Source organism: Odocoileus virginianus, chromosome 8, assembly GCF_023699985.2.
Source record: "Odocoileus virginianus isolate 20LAN1187 ecotype Illinois chromosome 8, Ovbor_1.2, whole genome shotgun sequence".
In the NCBI taxonomy this organism is placed as follows: Eukaryota; Metazoa; Chordata; class Mammalia; order Artiodactyla; family Cervidae; genus Odocoileus; species Odocoileus virginianus.
In genome coordinates, this window is record NC_069681.1 from 39,491,135 (window position 1) to 39,500,360 (window position 9,226).

The 9,226-nt window shown below is 39.4% G+C and overlaps 1 long non-coding RNA gene across 1 annotated transcript in view; it reads right to left on the bottom strand.

Annotated features, from left to right (window-relative positions):
- The window catches only part of LOC139036241 (uncharacterized), a 61,762-nt gene extending 56,976 nt beyond the window's left edge, over positions 1–4,786 (bottom strand). The window contains exon 1 of the long non-coding RNA XR_011488947.1: positions 4,616–4,786. This is a non-coding gene — a long non-coding RNA (uncharacterized lncRNA). The remainder of the gene's footprint in view (positions 1–4,615) is intronic.
- Positions 4,787–9,226: the final 4,440 nt, after the last annotated feature.

A 9,226-nucleotide genomic window follows, 5' to 3' on the forward strand; every position in this document is an offset into this window, starting at 1 on the left:
ACTTTTTGATCCCTACATTCCCTTTCTAAGACTGTGCAAGTGTACCCAGGGGATGAGCTAAAAGGCCGTTGGGACAATTATATTAAGATACTTGAAGACATATTATTAGAAAGAAAAAGCATGCTAAATGTAAGTAAGTTATTGGTGACTTTTGGTTTCCCATCTACAAATCTGAATGCTCCTCTCAAGTCTATCAAGCAACAAACCTCTGAGTATTTGTGATGTGGGCTTCCCAGGTGACGCAGTGGTAAAGAATCTGCCTGCCAGTGCCGGAGGAGCAAGAGACTCAGGTTCTATCCCTGGGTGGGAAAGATCCCCTGAAGTAGGAAATGGCAACCTGCTCTAGTAATCTTGACTGGAAAATTCCATGGACAGAGGAGCCTGGGGGGAGCTACAGTCCATGGGGGTCTCAAAGAGTCAGATGTAATTGAGTGACTAAGCATGCATACACACACATATATGCCCAGTGGAGGGTTTGGTCCATGGAGCTCATAGACAGGAGTGTAAGAATATCTCAAAAGAAGCTCGTTGTATTCACTCACTCACTCATTTCATTCTACATACATTTCACAAACAGCTACTAAGTGCCTGCCACTGAGCCAGCCACTGTGACTGGGCTACTGCTCAGATAAACCGCGTCCTTGCCCCGAAGAAGCTCATAGAACAACTGTGCAGAGGGACAATGAGGAAACCATCACAGAGAGTAATGTGGCTCAGCTGGCAAAGAATCTGCCTGCAATGTGGGAGACCTGGGCTTCGATCCCTGGGTCGGGAAGATCCCCTGGAGAAGGGAAAGGCTACCCACTCCAGTATTCTGGCCTGGAGAATTCCACAGACTGTATAGTCCATGGGGTCGCAGAGTCAGACATGACTGAGTGACTTTCACTTTCACTTTCACAGAGAGTACGAAGTCCTGGCCACTATGGGAAGCTCAGGGGAAGGACAACAGGAACAGTTTCAACTCTTACTCTCATTGTTTTCAAATGAAAATGACCCTGGATTTTACAAATCAGGCCAATTTCCAGGCACATTTTCCTACATACCCAAACCTTCACCACTGCCCATTTCTGCCCAGCTTGCATTTCTAAATTGGCATACCCATTTTTGGTAGACTATATAGCCAGATCCCCAAAACCATAAGTAAGCGCTTTCAAAGCCCCCTTACCTTTAGCTGGATTTAACCAGTCCACCTAGTCTGTTTTTCTTAAACATGAAAGCTGGAAACTGCTAAGTGGTGAAGGGTATTATCACTTGAATGACATTTTATCGCTTAGTAAAATACAAAACATCTCGCTTTCATATTGCATATTGAGTCTTCAGCAAACAAAAAGAGCATGCTCAAGTCTTTTTCTTTTTTTTGGCCACACAGCAGATTCACGGATTATGTGCCTATAATTTTAGGACACAAAGGCTCAGCTTCTTAAAGCCCAAAGAAATGCCAAGTGATCTGTGAACATACTTATATATTACGTATTGTATTAAGACATGAGTGTCATCCAAGTCTTCCTATAATGAGACTCAAAGATGGCCTATCTGGGGTCAGGAATGGGGAAATTTTACTCATTACTGTTGGCAGAATATAATTCCTCCTTCACAGCAATCTGTGTCTCTAATTGCATTTTCTTTTTAAAGCTCAATGTAGGTAGGTAGATCTATAGACAGAATTACAATACAGGGATTGAGAACCAATGATTTTCTAAGCCAGAAATATTAGGTATTTAATTTTGCTTTTTAAATCCATGCTATGGTGGGCTCTTATAAATACAATAGAGAAAAGAGTTATGTCCTAATCAGTTTATAAGATAGTACGGAGAAAATGGATAATAGACCAACCAGATGTATAAATACTATAATACAAAGAAACCTAATCTACTGCAAAGCTGTAATTTAATACTTCTATAACACAAGAGTATTGAAAATGGGCTTATGAATAGCTCAAGAATGCATAAACTGAACTTTATAGCTTTGGCTAAGTTAAAAATGTTCAATCTTAACTTACAGCTTTTACAAATTAGTATTTAATTTTACATAAAGAGAAATCATGGATTATACTGAAAGAAGAGATTATTTATAAATAGTAACCTAAGTATCTAAAAATATTAACCTAAATATCTAAAAATAATGCCATAAAGGGTGAAAATGATTTGTCCAGGCATTAGGATCTGGGTACATATGTATATTTGTCTAACAAAGGGTAAAAATGAATGACTATAATGTGAAATAGCAAAATGTCGCCTTTTAGTATTTTGCCTTGTTATTTTATGTGAATTACAATAATGGTTAGCCAAGGTTATATTTATAAAATAATATCTACAAAAGAAGGTAACCTTGCAACCAATGAAAATACTAATTGACTTTCTTCTTTTTAAGAGTAATGAAAAGCTGAGCTATGAACACAATGAAACTTTAGAATAGGAGAATAAAATAAAGAGAAGTCTGTTATGACTTAGAAGAGATTATCTTTTAATCAAACTCAACGTTTGCAATTTATGCAAACTTTTGTTAGTGAGTTTTGAGTTACTTGCTTTAAAATTCTGTTCCACCCTAAAGGTACTTTATTTTCTTCATGTTTCTAGTCTCCATTGGTTTTCTCATTGTCTACCTACAGTCTCTCTTGACTCCCCTCTTCTTTTCAGCCTTCCCTTATTCTTCTTCATCCTTTAACCTCCCTTCCACCCCATAACTGAATGAAGTTGTAACAAACACCATCTCATCAGCTTCCAATAGCACTGGGCTTCCTAGTATGCAGATTAAATTCCTGTGTCCAAACATACTGGAAACATATGAAAAGTAGATAGGGAGACGGTTGCCAAAGAGAAAGATGAGTCTGAATTGCACTTGCTGACTTTCCTATGATCTCTCTCTTTCAACTCCCTCTAAATAAGGAGATTCGGGTATGTTTTGTTTTAGCTGTGTATTCCCAGTAGCATGTATATATATACATTATACATTATAGTTCTTTGATCAATCATGATGTACCTATGGAAGCCAATCGAGTGAAAATAAAACATCTCAGCTGTTGCATTGGTTTCCAAACTTGCTGGATAATATAAAAGAAGGAAGAGTTCATGGTCCAAAAACTTCTCAAGTGGAATAAAAACATAAATGCTAACTGCATCAGAAATAGAACCTGGCTATATGCAGTACACATTGGAATAAAACATTTATATGTTTATGATGGCTATAAAGGAGGCAATAGATAAGAGTTTTGGTCATTGCAGATCAGTCATGTTCTATGTTCAGTACATAAGTGACTCCTGACATATCAAATCTAAATATGCTATCACTTTAGCAGGAGATCCACTTGATATTTCTATATACGTTATGTGTTTCAGAGACCATCTACCTTGTATTCTTATTTGCTTACATATTTTTCTGAGCAATCTAAAGAGGGACTTCAGTGTCATCAAAATATAACACAGTGACAACTGATATACCAAGATGATTTGGTAAAATTTGGATTACTAAAGGGTAGCATGGTTAAACATTATCATCTGTGGATTTTTTAAAAGTCTGAATATCCTCATGGAAATTGAAGAAAAAGGGGAGGTTATAAACTCAACGTGTGGCAGTGTTTCGCAGAATATAAAAATACCTTTCAAGCTGCTGTAATTGGGTCTCAAAAATAATACAATACTAATTGAAGTCTAATTAAAGTGGCTATATGATGGCAAGTGGCTTCCATGGTGGCTCAGCAGTAAAGAATCTGCCTGCCAATGAAGAAGACATGGGTTGGATCCCTAGGTCGGGAAGATCCCCTCAAAAAGGAAATGGCAACCTGTTTCAGTATTCTTCCCTGGAGAAAGCCCATGGACAGAGGAGTCTGGAGGGCGACAGTCCGTGGGGTCACAAAGAGTCAAATACGGCTTAAGTACTAAACAACAACAATATGATGGCAAAGTGCATAATATTTGGGATGCAAACAGGAAAAATAATTTTATTTATCAGACATTTAAAGATATAAAATTAAAAGTAGGATAAGAACATGGTTATTTCAGCAGATTGTCAGTTCCACTTCCTCTCCAAACAAACCAAGAAATACGCAGCATGAAAAAATAAACAAGCAACATGAAAACAAAAGGGAAGAAAACTGTTTAGATTAAAAGACGCTAAAGGGACAGCAATCATATGTAATATGCAGGACTCATTGAGATTCTGATTTGAGTTAAATCAGAAATTAAAAAAATATTTAGTGGAAAATGCATATAGGACTTCCCTGGTGGTGCAGTGGATAAGAATCCACCTGCCAATGCACAGGACATGGGTTTGACTCCTGGTCTGGGGAGATTCCACATGCCTCAGAGCAGCTAAGCTGGGGCACCACAGTGGCTGAAGCCCATACTCCAGAGCTTGCGCCCTGCAGCAAGAGAAGCCATTCCAACAAGCAGCCCATGCACCGCAATGAAGAGCAGCCCCTGCTTGCCGCAGCTGAAGAAAAGCCTGTGTGCAATGAAGACTCAGTCTAACATAAACAAAGTAAATCAATCAATTAAATTAAATATATATATATATCATAAACAAAACTTCAAGGTGCCATTTCAACCAACACATTTAACACTTTGTTGCTCTGCTTGCTAATATGCAAACGTGTAGACATATACACAAAACTGCTCACCTTTTATGCAATAGTCCCGTTAACAGGCTTCAAGGGGAGGCAGTTCTCATCGGGGTTAGAGGTACAGACTTTTAATACAGACTCACAGCCTCCCAGTGCCGACTCCATCCATGCTGACCATACGGCTCCGGAGTATGCGGGGCTTATTCATTTCATCTCTCTGGATCTGTTTTCTCATCTGTGAAATGAGAATAATACTATTCAACCTTATTGAGGTGTTGAGTGAATTTAATGTAACTGGTGCTTGTACAGGTTTTAGCCCAGGGACGAAGACTCAGCTGTAGCCATGCAGAAGACGGTCAGTGTACTAGTTTTCTATCTCTGCTGTAACAAGCTACCACAAACTTTGCTAAAACAACACAGATGGGGAAGTCGGAAGTCTGAAATGAGTCTTATGGGGCTTGGGCTCAATTGAGGTGTCAGAAGGGCTGCTTTCCTTCTGGAAGTGGTAGGAAGGCTCTTGCTTTTTCTAGTTTCTAGAAGCCACCTGCACTTCTCGACTCCTGTCCCTACAGCTCCCCAACTTCTGCCTCCATGGCCTCCTTCTCTGACTCTGATCCCCCTACTTCCTCCTTAGGACAGTATGATTACACTTGAACCAGTGTTAGTCACTCAGTCATGTCCAATGCTTTGAGACCCCATGGACTATAGCCTACCAGGCTCCTCTGTCCATGGGATTCTCCATGCAAGAATACTGGAGTGGGTAGCCATTCCCTTCTCCAGGGGATCTTCCCAACCCGGGGATCAAACTTGGGTCTCCGTGCACTGCAGGTGGATTCTTTACTGTCTGAGCCACTAGCGAAGACCTGGTGGACTCCAGGGGAGACACTGGGCCCACCCAGATAATCCAGAACAACCCCCGTATCTCAAAGGCCTTAACTTAATCACATCTACAAAGCCTTTTTTCCAACATAAGGTTCCTGGGAATAAGCTTTGGATGTCATCAAGGGCGAGTGTGAATGTGATCACCACAGTCAGAACTGTGGACATCATCGGCTTCTCGGCTTTATTACAGAAGGTGACATCTTTGTTTTTATTTTCTTCTCTATATAAGAAGGACAGAACGCAAACATTTACCATCACTCCCCTGGAGATCTGTCCTCAAGGAAAGGAGAATTGGTCTTTTGGTTGTTAATGATTCAGGCTCCAGTTCTCATGGACCAGGAACATTTCCTACAGATGATTGCAAGAAAGGACAGAGCTGCAGCAGGATTTGAGAGACTTTGAAAAGCCAGTGGCAGAAAGGAGGCCCCTCAGGTTGGGGGAGAGGATGAGCAGCAGGAAGGAGAAGGATCCATGAGACAGCAAGGTTGCCAGGAACATGGTCCCCTATAGGCCTGTTATTTACCTGATGATCTCAGTTCCAAATCACCCTTCTATGTTTTGACCTATGGTGCAAGAACTAGGACTCTAAAGTTTTGTTTCCCCTGTGTCATCTGGCATCCTAGCTATGCTCTGCCACAGGACGGCTCTAGGGGAAGATTAAAGGATGGAAGGAGAGGGTGAAAACCCCACTCCTTTTTTGGGGTCTTGTCTGCATGACCCCAACAACAGCAGTTGGCCTCTGCCTACACATTCTTTTTATGTAACCAGCATCAGCCTCATCATTCCAAGGTTCCGCCATCATTCCAAGCTTCACATTCCAAGGTACGTCTTAACTCCTACTTAGAAATCTAAGGACAGATTCTGCCGGACCCCTTCCAGACTTCTAGATCCTGGTACACCCAATTCTCCTTTTATTATTCTATTGCTAGGGGTGGTGGTGACTTCCTGTATTATCTCTGGTTACTCTGTGATTCCTATTTGCTCTTTCAGTCTATCGTCACCTATGAAACAAATTCCATATCAAGTCCCTTCTATTTAAACGACCTAGTGTGGCTTCTGTTTACCTAATGAGACCTAACTGATATCCAAGTCCCATACTTGACTCAGACCCCTGAATCCCAGATAGTGCATGGAAGTCACAGAGGGATCCAAAGGGTTGAACGGCACTGCAGGAATTTGATGAGACCCCCAGAGCAACTGATGTTCCCGTTCTGCCACCCTGTCCTCAAAGCCACCCTGTCCATCAAATTCATTCATGGAAGATAAAGAGAAGCAGAAGATCTTTCACACCTGAGCGTGCACATTGAAATGAAAACCACTATTCCATTATTATGGAGAAGGCAATGGCACCCCACTCCAGTACTCTTGCCTGGAAGATCCCATGGACGGAGGAGCCTGGTGGACTACAGTCCATGATGTCGCTCAGAGTCGGACACGACTGAGCAGCTTCACTTTCACTTTTCCTTTTCATGCATTGGAGAAGGAAATGGCAACCCAGTCCAGTGTTCTTGCCTGGAGAATCCCAGGGACAGGGGTACCTGGTGGGCTGCTGTTTGTGGGGTTGCACAGAGTCAGACACGACTGCAGCGACTTAGCAGCAGCAGCAGCATTCCATTATTAAAGACCATCTCCTCAGGCAACACTATTCTTGCCTGGGAAATTCCACGGACAGAGGAGCTTGGCGGGCTACAGTCTATGGGTTACAAACAGTCAGACATGCCTTAGTGACTTGAGCACACATTCATGAAGGCAAATACATTTTCTTGCTTCTCAGTTCTTGAGATAATCACAAATATGCCCAAACTTCCCACATTTGGCATTCATTTCTCTTTTTTTTTTTTAATAGAAGTTTAGGGCTTTTATTTCAAGGACTAATTTTCCTGGCTGCTATATTGTAAATTCTTATTTTCCCTAGTCCTCATTTTAGAAACTATGTAAATATATATTACCTGTCTAAGTTGTAAACATCTTCATAAGGTATATTAAATCATTTTAAGCAAGAAGTAAAGTTCTAATTTATTAGTTATTTAATTAGCTTCCCCATTCAATCAGCAAATATTTTCCACCTAATTTTCTGTATATCTTTCAAATCACTCACTTCACTCCATCCTCACACACACCCAGTGCAGATGATCCATACACTTCATAGACCTCCAGTTTCCCCTCTGCTCCACAGCCAGAGTCATCTTTTTAAAGACAAATTCAGTTCAGCTTAGATATCCTGCTATTGTCCATGGATGAAGTAGACATCCATGGACATCCTCTTTAAGCAGCTGACATAAGGCTCTCTGTGAGATCTCCCTTCTTCCCATCCAGCCTCATTCTCTCATTTAGGCCTTGAATCCTGGCCATGTTGGATTTTTATAAGTTTCTCAAACCCCTTTTAAGCTATCTTTCATCCCTGAGCTTCAAACATGTTTTCTTCCCTCTATTAAACTGTCTCTTTTCAGTTAACACTTCCTCATCCTTCAAGTTGTAGGATCAAGTTCACTTCCTCAGGGAAACCTTCTTTGAAAGATCCCCTATTCCACCAGGGTTGGTTGGAAAATTCTGACCTATATTCCTACAACATTGTATGCTTTCTCTTTCATGAAAGACATCATCCTTGTTGTTATTTGTTTAAATGTATGCTACTTTCATGAAAGCAGGAATTACATCTACCAGGGTCACTGTTTCCAAAACAATGCTTCACACCTAGAGATGATCAAGAAACATTTGCTGAATTAATGAGGGAATGATCACTTTAAATGTGCCTTTTAGAATCAGATTTTAGGGCAGGAAAAATATCCTGAGAGATTACCAAATCTAATCCTTTTATTTTATGAATAAGAAGTTAAATAGTTTGTATAAGAAAAGTCATATAGTTCCTTATAGATACAAAGTGTTTTAAGCATAGTGAATAAAAAATTGAGTGGGAAAATAATGGCAGAGGCAGATCTAGAATTTACCTCTAATTTTGAAATATTATCCTTGGAGATTCCATATAATTCCATGGACACTGATAAATTACACCAGCATTAAGAAAATAATTACATCTACTAATAATTTGAGTTTTTGTAGCTTTGTATAAATTATATGTCAGCTTTTCACAGACAGATATTCCTTCTTAAGTTAATTCTCAATGCATTTAACCATAATATTTTTAACCTTTAAGCAGAATTTCCTGTCTCATATAATAAGGTCTGTATTTCCCCTCTGCATTCTTTCATGCCATGGGAACAGTACTCTCTCTTATGTATTATTTATCTGATAATATCTTCCTTTGTGTTGATGAAAAGTATCTGAATAATTCACACAGTAGTGGAAATAGATTTACACATATATCCTCACTTAGCCCCATCCCAATGTGCAACTAACTTAAGGAATTAAAATGCTAAACTAGAAAACAGTCACACAGTGCACAAGAAAGTAGTTAAGAAAATAGAAAGAAACAACAAAAAAAAATGCGACATATAGAAAAAGTAAGCTGATAGACATAAATTCAAGTATATCAATAATAAATTAAGCTCTAATTGGTTAAATCATCTAATCAAATGGCAGAGATAGTCAGACTAGATTTTTTTTAAAAGACCCAAATATATAATGTATTTAGGTCACACATGTCAGAACCAAAGATTCAAACAAATAAAGAGTTAAAAGGATTGAAAAAGATACATTTGGCAAATAGCAACTATAAGAAAACTGGAAAGACTGTATTCATATCAGACAAAACATAACTTACAATGTTGATAGAAATATAAATTGTGATATTATATAATGATAAAAGTGTCAATAAATCAGAAGATA